Source organism: Vombatus ursinus, unplaced genomic scaffold (assembly GCF_900497805.2).
Source record: "Vombatus ursinus unplaced genomic scaffold, bare-nosed wombat genome assembly UNPS02014816.1, whole genome shotgun sequence".
In the NCBI taxonomy this organism is placed as follows: Eukaryota; Metazoa; Chordata; class Mammalia; order Diprotodontia; family Vombatidae; genus Vombatus; species Vombatus ursinus.
In genome coordinates, this window is record NW_020954594.1 from 17,265,561 (window position 1) to 17,279,024 (window position 13,464).

Sequence of the window (13,464 nt, forward strand, 5' to 3'; positions counted from 1 at the left end):
TAATCTATTTCAGAAAATGTTTGGGCTCTAAGAAGTTTGATCTAAGTTGTTACAAGTATTTTTTAAAATCCTTACTTTCCATTTTTTCATAGCTTTGCAGTCTCTGGGAAGGAGTTTGAAATGTCTGTGTATTTTTTTTTCTTTTGGTGGTTGGATTTTTCTGATTGGCAGTAAGTGGATAATAATGTTATCTTGTAATAACAGGGTATAAGAAATATGAGTAATTGAAATCTACAGATAACCTCAAAAATGAATTGTAGTCTTATAGAACTCTTTTTGTAATGTTACTGTCAAGACAAGGGACCTACAACTAATCCTTGTGATATAAACTAACTGATTTTTCACAGAATTTCTTTTTTTATTATGTTTTATTGTATTGTTTTATTCAGGGTAGATCTCAATTTACCTGTCTCATAAATCATACCACTAAAGGAATGACTAAGAATGCTTTCATCTGTGACAAAAACAACTGATGGGGAGGGAAGATAGTGCAGAGGTGCACAGAAGGTAGTATAACCATAGTTGCAGTTGGACCAGTCAAGAAGGTGACACACCTCAAAAGAGTCTAGCCTACATTTTTTTACAGAGGCTGTTAAGGATGGCCAGGTGCTAGGAGAAGGACACTATAGTGATAGATGTTGGTCAATAGGGAGGCAAAAAAGTAGGGTTAAAACATATGGCACAGGCTAAGAGATGACTCAAAAGTACAAGACATGAAGATACCAGTCTTCAGATGACCAAAAGAAGGAAACAGCCTCTGCAGTCCAATGTCAGTGCCTTGGGACAAAGCCCAATCTGCCTATTCTAGCTATTTTTCTGTAGTAGTTTAATTCAGATCAGCAAATATTTATCAAAACAACTATCCACTATGTGTCAGGAATTGTGCTAAATATCATAGCAGATTCAGAAAATGTATATAACTTGGCCCTTGCCCTAAAGGTGTCAAATTCACTAGAAAATCAACTGGTTTGAATTTCAGCTTTCTACATTCTAATGGAGTTCTTAGTGAGCAGCAAAACTGTTCTAACATAGACATGTTTTGTAGAAATAAGCAAAGGTATTGAGCATTAAAAATAGCGGAAAATTTAAAGATTTTTTTTAATTTTCTTTTTCATTTTGCTTTCAAGTATGTGATATTAGGGGTGGTTTGATTAAATATTCAATCTTTTGACCTTCAACTAATTGAAGATTTTTACATGAATAATCTTCACTGAAATGTGCCCATAAAAAGTTTTAAAGGGAATTTATGGCCTTTTAAAATATGCACTAGTTATCTAAAGTTTGTTGATTACATCAAACCTACATTTCTTCTTTTGCTTTTGCTTCTGCATAATAATCCATCATCAGTGTGCTCAAACATAAACAGACTTTCATCCAGTCTTAGGCCTAAGATCTCTGTAATCCACTGATCCAAGCTAGCTAAGTGAGCAAAAGCAAGAATCAGTTAAATTATTACATAAATTCCCTTTGGAGAAACTAAATAATACTCACTGTACAAAAGATATACAGCTCAAAATGAATGTTGAAGAAAATCTACAAGCCTAGAAAATTGGAAAAGAAATCTGTCAGCTTAGCTCTTTAACTACCAGCATGGAGATAAGATTACTTTTAAAAACATCACACCCTCTTTCCAGTATGGTTTTATTTTTCTTAGTCAGGTCATCTTAGGGAGGAAGGAGAATAAAGTTAATGCCCTTTTGATTTAAATACATTGTAATGTTGAATATATTATGTCTCTTTAAGTGGGTAGTGGACTTAGGCAGCTAATTCAGTATATGATGCTGAGTTACAATACATGAGCAAAAGTGCAACTTTTTGTAACTCTCTTGAGTATCATCTGATAGATAGCATGTTTCAGGCTTCAACAGATTAAACATTAAGAAAATAAGAAATCATTCTTTCCTGAACCTAAATAGAGTGGTAAGCCTACATACCATAAGGCTAGTGAGAGGTCTCCCTACTACTGGAAATCATTTTCTTTCAGGAAAAAGTTTATAAGACCATATTAGATGGAAAAACAGTTTCATTTTCTGCCAATTTCATCACCACTGAACCTTTACACGTACAAAGTATCAAGCACTATCCAAGACGAGTTAAGGGTACTATGTTGTATTTGTAATATTTTTTACTTGTGGCTAACAAGGTACAGCCAGTGTCTTAAAATTCAAGACAGGCATCCACTGTGCAAACTGATGTTGACTTCTGACTACAAAGAAAGCATTTTTAAAAAGCATGGTACATCAAAATAGGCAAGAGACATCAGCTCTAGCTGTGTCAGGTAACAAGGGGAGGTACAATCTACTCTGACATAAAGTGACACCTGACGTCAGCAGTATCACTTTCATTTGGCTCAGCTTCATACTATCAATTCTGATAATGGACATGTGGTCACTGCTCTTATTCACCAAATAACTTTCATGTTGTCAGTTGTATTGTTGATGTGAATCAATCATAGAATACTGAATTATATTTCTATGACGGCTGAGTCATTTAAAGACTCTTCTTTGAATACACTACCAAAAATGACTTTAGAGTTTTTAATTTATGAATAAGAAGAATGGTGATGGTATGGAATATCTATTTAACATAATAGTTTAAAGACAAAATGGACCAATTTAAAGAAAAAAATATTGATTCCAATGTTGATTTGAACAACAATCCCAATTTCAAAACAATTGGCTTCTCCAAATGACCTTCTCAAGTCAGGATGCCTCTGAATAAAAATGATGTTAATTTGATGTAAATTCATGGGGAGGAAAGTGTACTGGAGTTTTAATGCCTCCAAATCTTAAACATGAGTAAAGCTAATTGTCTTCATTTTTATTTAATGCAATCATGGCAGCAGACCCATAAACCTGCTTGTACCAGTCCCCAATGTCCTGCAAGAATTAATATTAGTAGATACACAGAAACATTGAGATTATGCAGTCCTGCTGGTCATCAGCATTAATAGTTTTTATGATAAACAATAGGTTAGATAAACATGTGGAATGTGCCATAAAACACTGGAATCTGTGTGGGTTGCTGCATACAAAGCAGAAAAGGCAAGATTTCATTTCAGAAAATCCCAGGAAAAGTAGGAAAATTAAAAATTGGTTTGCTCTGGTCTTAACTCATGGTATTTTTCCTAGTACAGTCTTTCCAAGTACAAATAATTTGGAAGGTTTGGTTTTTCTCAATGACTATTAGAGTTCATATCAACATATGGAACATATGCACAAGTATATAATACTAATTTCTGTGCACAGTGGGTACTTACTTGGAGGATGAAACCTGAGAAAATAATTGGATATGGAAGGAAACTAATCATTTTCAGATGTAGTTTCAGATTTAATAATCTGTGTTTTCTGCTTTCCTTTAAATCACCCATCTTTTCAATGTGCAAGACCAATTATGAGTTCTCCCAATTTTGTGAGAAAATATGTTGTTATTGTTACTATAATAAACCAGTTCTATAAACAGGTGCCTTATAGCACTTGAGAGTTACTTTTCTGTGACTCAACATAGTCATTCTTAGATGGCACTCTGCAGTGTCCAAAGTGCTTGCAAGTAATGTCCTCTCTAATAACTGTTGAACAAAAGCACATCCCCACAATTCAGCCATTTTTTTAATTAAGCAAAATAAACTCAAATAAAACTATGAAAGTTATGAATATCAAGGAACATATACCCTTTAGAAATAAGTACATAATCTAAAAGTAGTAATTTTAAGATGCCCCTTACTCCCTTCCAGTGGTTTGTTTCTATTACCAAAGGTTAATATAGTACTTGGTATATAGTAGGCACTTAATAAATGTTGTTTGATTGATTACCACTTGGGATTTCTCTTAATCTTGGCCTGCTATCTTGGGCTTCCCTTAATATGTGAAGCCTCCCAGAGCTCTTCACACTACAGCAGGGGTTCAGTTTAAACTTAGCCCTGCAGTTTATGGCACCTACTGTGGCATAAATTACTTTTAATGAGCTATTATAATTTATCAGAGAAGAGAGATTTAGAACTTTCCTTTCCAATCTGATAAATCTTAGGCATTTACAATTACTTCCTTCTTTGAGACCACTTTTGCCTCTATAGGAAAAACTTAAGTTCTGACTATAGCTTTTCTCAATTGCACTAGAATCTGCTCCATCAAGAATAATCATTTATTAAGTACTTAATATCAGAGGCAATGGTGGGGTAGCTGGTAGAGACAGCTCTTCAAGTAGAGAAGACTTGAACTCAAATATGGCTTCAGACACATACTGTTTTTGGCCCTGTGACCACCCATGGCAAGGTTACTTAATCTGTCAGTATTGCAAGTGCTGTACATTGCAAAGCATGGATCCATCTGCTTTGGTAATGGAAGCTTCCTTAACGTGAGTACACTATACTCAATGAAAGGACAAGTATAACAAACAAACAAACAAACAAACAAACAAATAATAAATAATAGTACCTACTCTGTGCAGGTTCTTGTGTTATGCTTTTATGGGGAATGAATTATAGATAGATGACATAGAAAGATAGATAGATAGATAGATAGATAGATAGATATATAGATACAAAGATAGATACATAGATAGATAGATCAGATCACCTGCTGCCCTCAAGCAAGTTGTTGTTGTTGTTATTTGTTGTTCATCCTTTGTTCTCAAAGAGGACCAATAATGCCAGGTGGGTGGAATTGACTTTAAGTGAGTGAAACAAGTTACTGTATAATGGGTGACTTGATAAGCAAACACATAACCATACTGCAAAGGGAAAACTTCATAGAGGAGGTAGTATTTGAGATTTATCTTGAAGGAAATGAACTTCTATTGTTAGATATTCAGTTTGAAGGCAAACTTGACCTAGAGAAGAATATGAATAACAGTGCAGAGGAGGGAAAATAAAGATGTGTTGGTAAAACAGAAATTAGTTCAATTTGACTTGGACTTAGAGTATGTGAAAGGAGTATTGGAGGGACAAGGCTGAAAATTCAATCAAATTCAATTCAATAAATATTTATTAAGTACTTACAGTGTGCCAAGCACTGTGCTAAGCTCTAATCATACAAAAAGAGGCAAAAGACAGTCCCTGCCCTCATGGAACTTACAGTCTAATGGGTGAAACAACATGTAAACAAATATATGCAAATCAAACTATAGACAGAATAGATATGTAATAATTAGCACAGGGAAGGAACTTGAAGTAAGAGAGTTTAGGAAAGTCTTCTTATAGGAGGTGGGGGTTTTAACTGAGGTTGTTAACAGGTTATAGTGAGTATTGAATGCCAGTTTAAGAAGTCTTTGTGGTCACTGAAGTAGTGTAACTGAAGAATTTTTTTTTGTTTCCTTCCCATGTGTAGTTACTGTTTGTTTATCTTGTTTTTCATTTTGTTTTTGTTTTGCAGTGAAATTAATTATGTATATTAGAATGTTTATTCTGGCAATGGAATGAAATATTAACTGGAAGAGATCCTCAGTCAGTCAGACAATACACATTTATTAAACACCTACAATCTGCCAGGTACTGTGCAAAGCATTATACCCTGCAATTTTTCCTATGACTATATTATTTCCAATGAGCGAGGACTTAGAAAGTGACAGAAGTTCTGGCCTCAAGATATTTTCTTTGAGTATCTCTTACTATAATCTCAAGTTTCTATAGTGCTTTTAAGTTCTATGAGGGCTTTCTTTATTATCATAGCTTTGTGAGGTAGGCAGTTGTGCCCACTTTACAGATAAAGAAACTATGACTGAGAAAAATAAAATGACTTACCAAGAGTCCTACAGTCTTGAAATTAGGGTTCAAACATATCTCTCTTGCCTTTGGATCCAGCACTATTTCCATTACAATGGATTCTTGCTAAATGGTTCTAATTTCTGCCTTCCCTCTGGAATAGATAATCTTTTCTCTCAACAACTCTGTCTTTCCACACCATCCTCATTAAAGTGAATGTCATTAAGGGCTCATTTAACTTTAAAATACTGAGAGGCATCATTGTATCCTGAAGAGAGAACTGGCATCCTAGCAAGGAAGATTCAGTTTTAAATCTGACCTCTGACACCTACTGCCTTGTGGAACCCTAAACAAGTCATCTAACCTCGGTTAAAATTGATTATCTAAAATAAAAAGGAAACTGAGGACCAAGTTAGCAAACCATCTATGATTTAATTTGCAAAGCTAGCATTTGCATACCAAACCAGATCACCTGACTCCTCAGAGGTCAGAGACAAGGAGTGATTTACAGAGATGGTTCTTATAACAGAAAGAGAAACTGGAAAAATGACAGAAATTTGTTTTCAACATAATTCTATTGGACAAGTCAGGTCACCTGACTAGTTAGCTTCTCCAGATTTTCTTAATCCTATGCCAGATGTCCTTTCTTCCAGGCGGTACCTTTGGTAACCAGAAAGTGTACTGGGGAAGAGGAACTTTTGGTTGGTGGTTAGCAGTCAACCCCCCTACCCATCTTCCTTAGACTAGTCCATTACTCAGGTCATACTCTAGTTCAAGAAAAAAAAGGAGGTTATCCCCCAGCTAACCTTTTCCCAGGTACCACCAAACAAAGAAACAAACTTAGCCTCTGATCAACCCCACTTTCTACTAGAAATGGAAATTTAGCCTTTTGAAAAATCTTATAATCTTACAATTATTTTGTTCTTCTAGTTTTCTTCATTGAAATAGGTTAATCTCCTATACTTTCTTGTCTATTAGAAAAAAATGAAATAAATCTAGAGATAATTTCCCAATAGTCAAATGACAAGACAAAAAAGAGGCCACATACACCCACTTTATAAATGCACTATGGGAGAGAGACTCTGCCAGAAGTACAACAATTGCAGAAGGGAGATGTCTCTACTGTACTACCATTACTTTCCTCTCCTGCCCCATGCAGTTGTGTCAAGGGCTTGACATCTCAGCTATTTGGAGAACTGAGCTTCCTGTGGAATCATAGATTTTTAGAACTGACAAGTACCTTAATAATCTTTAAATTCTTCCACCTCATCTCAGGAATAATTTTTTTTTTCTACAACAGCCCTTATAAATGGTCATAGTATCACCGCTCATATACTCCCAATGACAAGGAGTTACCTCTAAGGCCAACCACTGAGCATCTAAAAAGCTCTAGTTATTAAAAAGTATTTTTTTAATTGAGGTGAAATCTACTTATCTCTAACTTCCATTCCTTGGATGTAGTTCTATCATTTTGGCTAATTAAGGAAAGCCTAAGTCTTCTTTTCTACAAACTAAATATGCCAAACTTCTTGAGTCGTTCCAAATATGACATGTCTGGCAAATCTTTAATCATCTTAGTTAGTTTCCCTTTTTCCATCTTAAAAACTGGCACACACAACTCATAGCCAGTTCTGAATCCCCTCTTTTCCCTCTTGTAGGTAAACTCACACTGATGATTCCAGAGGATATAAAGAAAAGTACATATAGTACTCCCACTTTATAGGCTTATGTTCATTTGCCTATATTTTTTAAGCTGATCTTGTAAGAAGAAAATGTATCCATGACTATCTTCTTTTCTTCGTGAGATAGTAATAGAAATTTACATTTGTCTAGTTCTTTAAAATGTACAAAATTCTGTCCTATATCTTATCTCACTTAATTTTTATTATGACTCTATGAAGTAAGCGAAGCAAATATAATTATACATTTTCACAGATGAAGAAACTGAGGGTCAGAGAAGTTCCTTGAAGGTCATACTCAGGGCATGTAGGTAAATGGCGGACCCAATGCTAGATCCATAGTCTTCTGACACCTAGCCCAGTACTTTTTTTTCAATATACTATGCTATAAAATGAACTTCTAGATGATGAAAAGCAAATAAATGGAAAAATGTATTACATAAGAAAATGTTCAGACATTTGTCTAATCTGTAATGTCTACACACAGTACTTTAAACCTACATTTGTGGTCAAGCAGCTGTTTTAAACATATTGTCAAGCATATATTAGGTTAAAAAAACTTCTTTTGTGACAATATCCACATTTTGGAAAAGTATTATTTTGTCATATGAGATTGTTTGCCACATGCTTTGTAAGAAACCATCAGTTTTCTACTGGATATAATTCATGACACCACCATATAGATAAAATACCATTTAGAGTTAAAAAAGAAAAAAAAATTCTTTGTTCTCTGGCCTAATTAGTTTCCTTGATATCTATAATATTGCATTTCTCAGAAAGAAACAAATGATAGTGCCATGGTAATCTTGACATAATGGGCCTCCTAATGAATTACTTTACTCAGATAAAACATAGAGAATTCAAGTTTTGTTTCAAACTTCACATTGTGATTAGATTTGCAGTTACTTCAAATTGCATTGTAAGCTAACAAATCTGGGACAAGATATTTGCATGACCTAGGCAAGGTTGGAAAAAAAGATATAAAACCCTGTATTCACTTCCACTCTCTCACTTCCTCAAAAGCACCTTGAAAGACCTGCATTCAAATGCTGCCTCTCTGACAATTATACCTTTTCACAGATGGTGAAAGCTTTGTAACTATGGTCATGTTACTCCTTTTGCTTCAGTTTCTCCATCTGTAAAATGGATATAATAATGACTCTCATACTAACCTTATAGTTTTTGTAAGATTCAGATTAGATAACATATGTAAAACACTTTGAAGAAATGAAAGGGTTATATAAATTATCATCATCATCATCATCTTTATCATTATCATCATCATCCATATATCAGCATGTGCTAGTCTTTGATACTTTGTGTCCTTATTCAAAACACCTACCACTTAACTTCTGACTACATGCCATGGAAAGTAGGATTTTATAGCACTAAAAATATGTGCATTTGCAAAAAAAAAAAGGATTAAAAAGTATAAAGACAGCTAGATAGTATAGTATATAGAGTGCTGAGCCTGAAACCAGATAGACTTGAATTCAAATCTGGTCTTAGACACTTGCTAGCTATGTGACCTTGGGAAAGTCACTTAACCCTGTTTTCCCCAGTTTCTTCATCTGTAACATAAGGTGGAGAAAGAAATGGCAAACCACTCCAGTATCTTTGCCAAGAAAACACTAAATAGGGTCACAAAGAGTTGGACATGACTGAAAGGCCTAAACATCATCATAATTGAAAAGTGTACATCACTATCATCCCTGGGTGTTTCATATTCAACATCTAACAGACTGTGTTCATACACTTACTAGTTATGTAACCCTGGGTAAGTCACTTAACCGCTATCTGCCTCAGTTTCCTCTACTGAAAAGAAGGATAATAATGGAAACTATATCAAGGTGTTGTTGTGAGGCTCAAAAGAGATACTATTTATGAAGTATTTAGTCTGGCACATTGTAAGCACCTAATAAATGCTTGTTTCCTTTCTTCTTCCTTTAATAACCAACAAATATTTACATAATAATCTATTAATATTTATAACATACTTATATCATAAGAACCATGCCATGCAATGGGTATACAAAGACAGAACATGAAATAATCCTATGTTCAAGAAATTTACATTCTATTGGGAGTTAAGGGTGGGACAACAAGTACACATATAAACATATACACAATAAATACAAAATCGATATCTAGTAGTTAAATATGAGGGAGTTAGAGAAGGAAGAAACTAGAAGATGGGGGCAACCAGGAAAGGAATTTCTATGTCACTTAGATCTAGTCATTACTCTGTAAGGCAAATTAATTATTAATATGGTTGAATTTGAGAGTAGAGGGAGGTTTGGGGTTGGAAAGCATATTAATTTTAAATCCTTAATAATTATTTAGAAGTTTATAAGGTGCAAGGAAAGAGTGAAATCAACCTGAAGGGGGTTTTGGAAGAGAAAACCTGAGTTCATCTATTTGGGTAATGGAGGAGGCCAGATATTCCATTCGTTTAAATGGTCATTGTGCCACTTTGTGGATTTTTCCTCTCTAGCTTTTGCAAAGGAGTTAAAAGCACAAGTATCCTCAAAGTAAATAACCCCTTGTAGTGAATTTGAAGGTGCTGGGAAACAGACTACAAATACCATACAGTCTTACCTGGAGTGGTGAAGGCCAAATTATTTAGGCACTCTTTTTTTTGTTTGTTTGTTTTGCTTTTGTTTTCATTCTCCTTGTGTTTTGGCTAATTTACAATTTGAAAACTGCAACAGAAAATGGCAAGTAGCTTTGCTACTTCTTTGAAGATGTTTCAAAAGCTGCTGCTGAGTGAAGAGATTAAATCTATTAGGTTAATTGATAATGACTCTGCTTCTTGCTTTCCCCTTACCTCTTTTTGCCATGGATAAGTAGGAATCAATTGAGTTATTCACAGTCAAATATTTGTTTTTATTAGTGTGGATAAAGGTAGGCTTCACAAAAGTTCCTTTAACATTCATTTTCATTGTGTCATTAAATGGAACAGTGGTATTAGATTTCACTGTAAACTTCTGAAAATGCAGAAAGTAACAAAGTTCTCTCAACATGCCTCACATCTGCAGTGGGAAGGGATTTTTTTTTATTTCTAACATCATAGTCAGCAAATCTTATAGTCCCTCTATAAAATCAGTGCCTACTAACAAAAAGTAAGAAATTTTGTACAACTTTTGTGTACAATCCAAAAGTCAGTGCAATTTTAAGCTATTAAGTCTTTATTTAAGCTTTACTTAAAAGCGTTATTTAAGCTATAAAAGCTTAAAACTACACTGACTTTCACAACACCCTGTATATACACTGGTCCAATTTGCCAACTCTAGCAGAATATTCTAAGTTATTTCCAATCTTCCATATTTCTTTTTTTTTTTCATCCAAATACAAGGTTTATTAGAACATCCATCACATTGGGCAGACTCTTAAGGAGTCTGAATGTTAGTGAGCTGTAGGCTAGATTGTAAGAATCTGAGCACGTGGCTAGATGTTAAGAATCTGAGTTATGGTTAGATTATAAGTATCTAAGCATCTTAATAGAGACAAGATGAACCTTATATACAGAAAGACTGTGGGAGGGATCTAGAAGTAGCCAAGTAGTTTGGGGTGACTGGAGAGAGGAGTCTAAGGAGGATCTGAATGGGAGTGGCCAATAAATTGGAGTGAACAGAACTCCTGGGATCTAGACCAGGACCTAGCCTAGCTAGGATTAAGGGTGGGAAATGGCCAGGGGCTATAGACAGAGTTGGGAAATTGGGTGTAGCCGCAGTGAAAGGCCAATTGATGGGATTATAGCCTCAAGCAAAAGCCAGAGATTTGACCATGTGGGCAAGTCCATTCCTTTTTAGGGTCTGGCTCCCATTCTCATTATTCCCCCCTCAAACAAATGGGACCCAAATTCTTTGGGGTAAGGGGCAAAGGTCTTGGCTTCTGAAACTGCTTCTTGCTAGCAAGGGGCATAGAGCTGTCCCTGCCTCAAGGGGGTCCCAAAAAGGAGGTTGACTGGAACTGAGCACAGGCTTCATCCAGGGAATGATGGCGGTACATTGTCTGGTACCCACTGTTTGCTACCAAATATAGTTGAATGGCCTGTAGTCTGGAAGACACAAATCCAAGTTCAGAGGCCAGCTTCTTTACCTTGAGCTGGATGTGCTGAACCTGGTTGATGCTTTCAGGCAAAGGTTGCCCTCAGGCCCAAAGTCATTGCCAGTGGGGCCCATGCTGTAGCTGCTGCCCCTCCCCCCCTCCTTTTCCCCAGATGGGGGGAGGGCAAAATCAAAGATGAGGGGGAAAGGGTGAAACTCTCTTCTCCTATGAGAGGGGTTAACAGATACCCTCTTGACTCAAGGAAAGGGAGTGACCAGGTTGTACAGAGTTTTGAAACACTCCTTAATGATTGATCACAAAAATTCCAGAATCCGCTAATGTTTTTAGCTGTTCTAACTTCTCCCCATAACCTCCATGAAGGAGGATTCAGGGGTGTAGAGGGAAGGAGTAAGTAAGCCTCAGGAAACCAAAAAGCAACTGCAGTTTTTCCAATTCTCTAGTGCTGAGAGAACTGACAGAATTGGGCATACACTTCCAGATAGGGAGTCCGTCCTTGTCCTCTACCCTGCAGAAGGTGTACCCAGGTCTGTGGCCTTGAACCAATCCACCAAGAGCCTGAGAGGGTCAGGCCAAGTGTGAAACAGCCTCATAACTGTCTGCCCGAAAAGCACTTCCAAACCTTGGTGCTTGGAGAGCGACTCCAACTGCAGAGCAAGAAAAAGGGGGGTGGGGAAGGCCAACATACCTTCCAGTCTTAGCTGGAGAAGAACTTGGGGTTAGGCGGTTTCCCTGTATGGACCACTAAAATGTTGAGATTTAGGAGTTTAAGGGTTCTGGGACCCCAAAATCACAATACCCGGGTCCTGCCCGAAAGAATTTGACCCACATCTTCTTTCAACCAAAGATAAGATTTATTAGAACATCCGTCATATTGGGCAGACTCTTAAGGAGTCTGAATGTTAGTGAGCTATTGGCTAGATTGTAAGAATCTGAGCATGTGGCTAGATTTTAAGAATCTGAGCCATGGTTGGATTATAACAATCTAAGCCCAATCTTCCATGTTTTGTGGAAGACATCAGAAATAAGCATTTGGCATTTTGGTTCTTTGAGAAAATGTTTGCCTATCAGTGATGCATTGAACATGACCCTGTGGTAGACAATTTGAATATGTACTTAGGAGTAGACATAGTCCCTTACTTCAAAGAATTAGCTGACTAATAGGAAATAAAAATCAACTAAATGACATAATAAACCAAGTGTGAAACCTGGAACCAGAATCAAGATGTAAATTGAAATCTGTCTTCAGATTTAATGTCTCTGTGACCCTGGGCAAATGGTTTAATTTCTCTCATTCTTGGTTTTCATATCTGTAAAATGATGAAAATAATATTACCTACTTCACTGGTGATATTGAATTAAAATATGTAAAGCTCTTTGGAAAATCTTATGATACTCTTAAGAGTCACAGTGGATAGAGCACTGGACCTGAAGTCAGCAAGCCTTGAGTTCACATCCAACTTCAGATATTTACTAGCTGTGTGACCTAGGGTAAGTCACTGAACCTCCATTAGCTTCAATTTCTTTAACTGTAAAAATGCATATAATAAAGCACCCACCACCTAGGATTGTTGTGAGGATCAAATGTAAAGTCTTTAGTACAATACTAGTGCATAGCAGGTGTTATATAAATTCTAGTTACTTTTCTAAAACAAGTCAGAAAAACAAACCTAAGAGTGTGGTTATGTATGTTAAACTAGAAATTTGAATTGATCACAACATTAGAAATATGGTATGGTGATGAAAGACCTGATGTAGAGAAACAAAACTTGGCAAACCATTCAGTTGAATATTATCTTGGTAGAGCTACTTAACCTGATTTCCAGTACTTATGTGTTAGCATTTAGTGTGAGTAAAACCATCATAAGTAAAAAGAAATCAACTGAAACATCACAATGGTGGCAGGGATGGTGGGGATGACAATGTGAAACAAAGGTAATTTAGTCTTGACATAAAGGAAATGTAACTATAAAGAAAAAAAGAGAGAATTTCTTTTTCAAGCCAGTGAAAAGAATGTAC

General features: G+C 35.9%; 1 protein-coding gene across 1 annotated transcript in view; it reads left to right on the top strand.

Annotated features, from left to right (window-relative positions):
* LRP1B (LDL receptor related protein 1B) overlaps positions 1 to 13,464 on the top strand; it is a 2,189,733-nt gene that overhangs the window by 620,698 nt on the left and 1,555,571 nt on the right. The window lies entirely within an intron of this gene.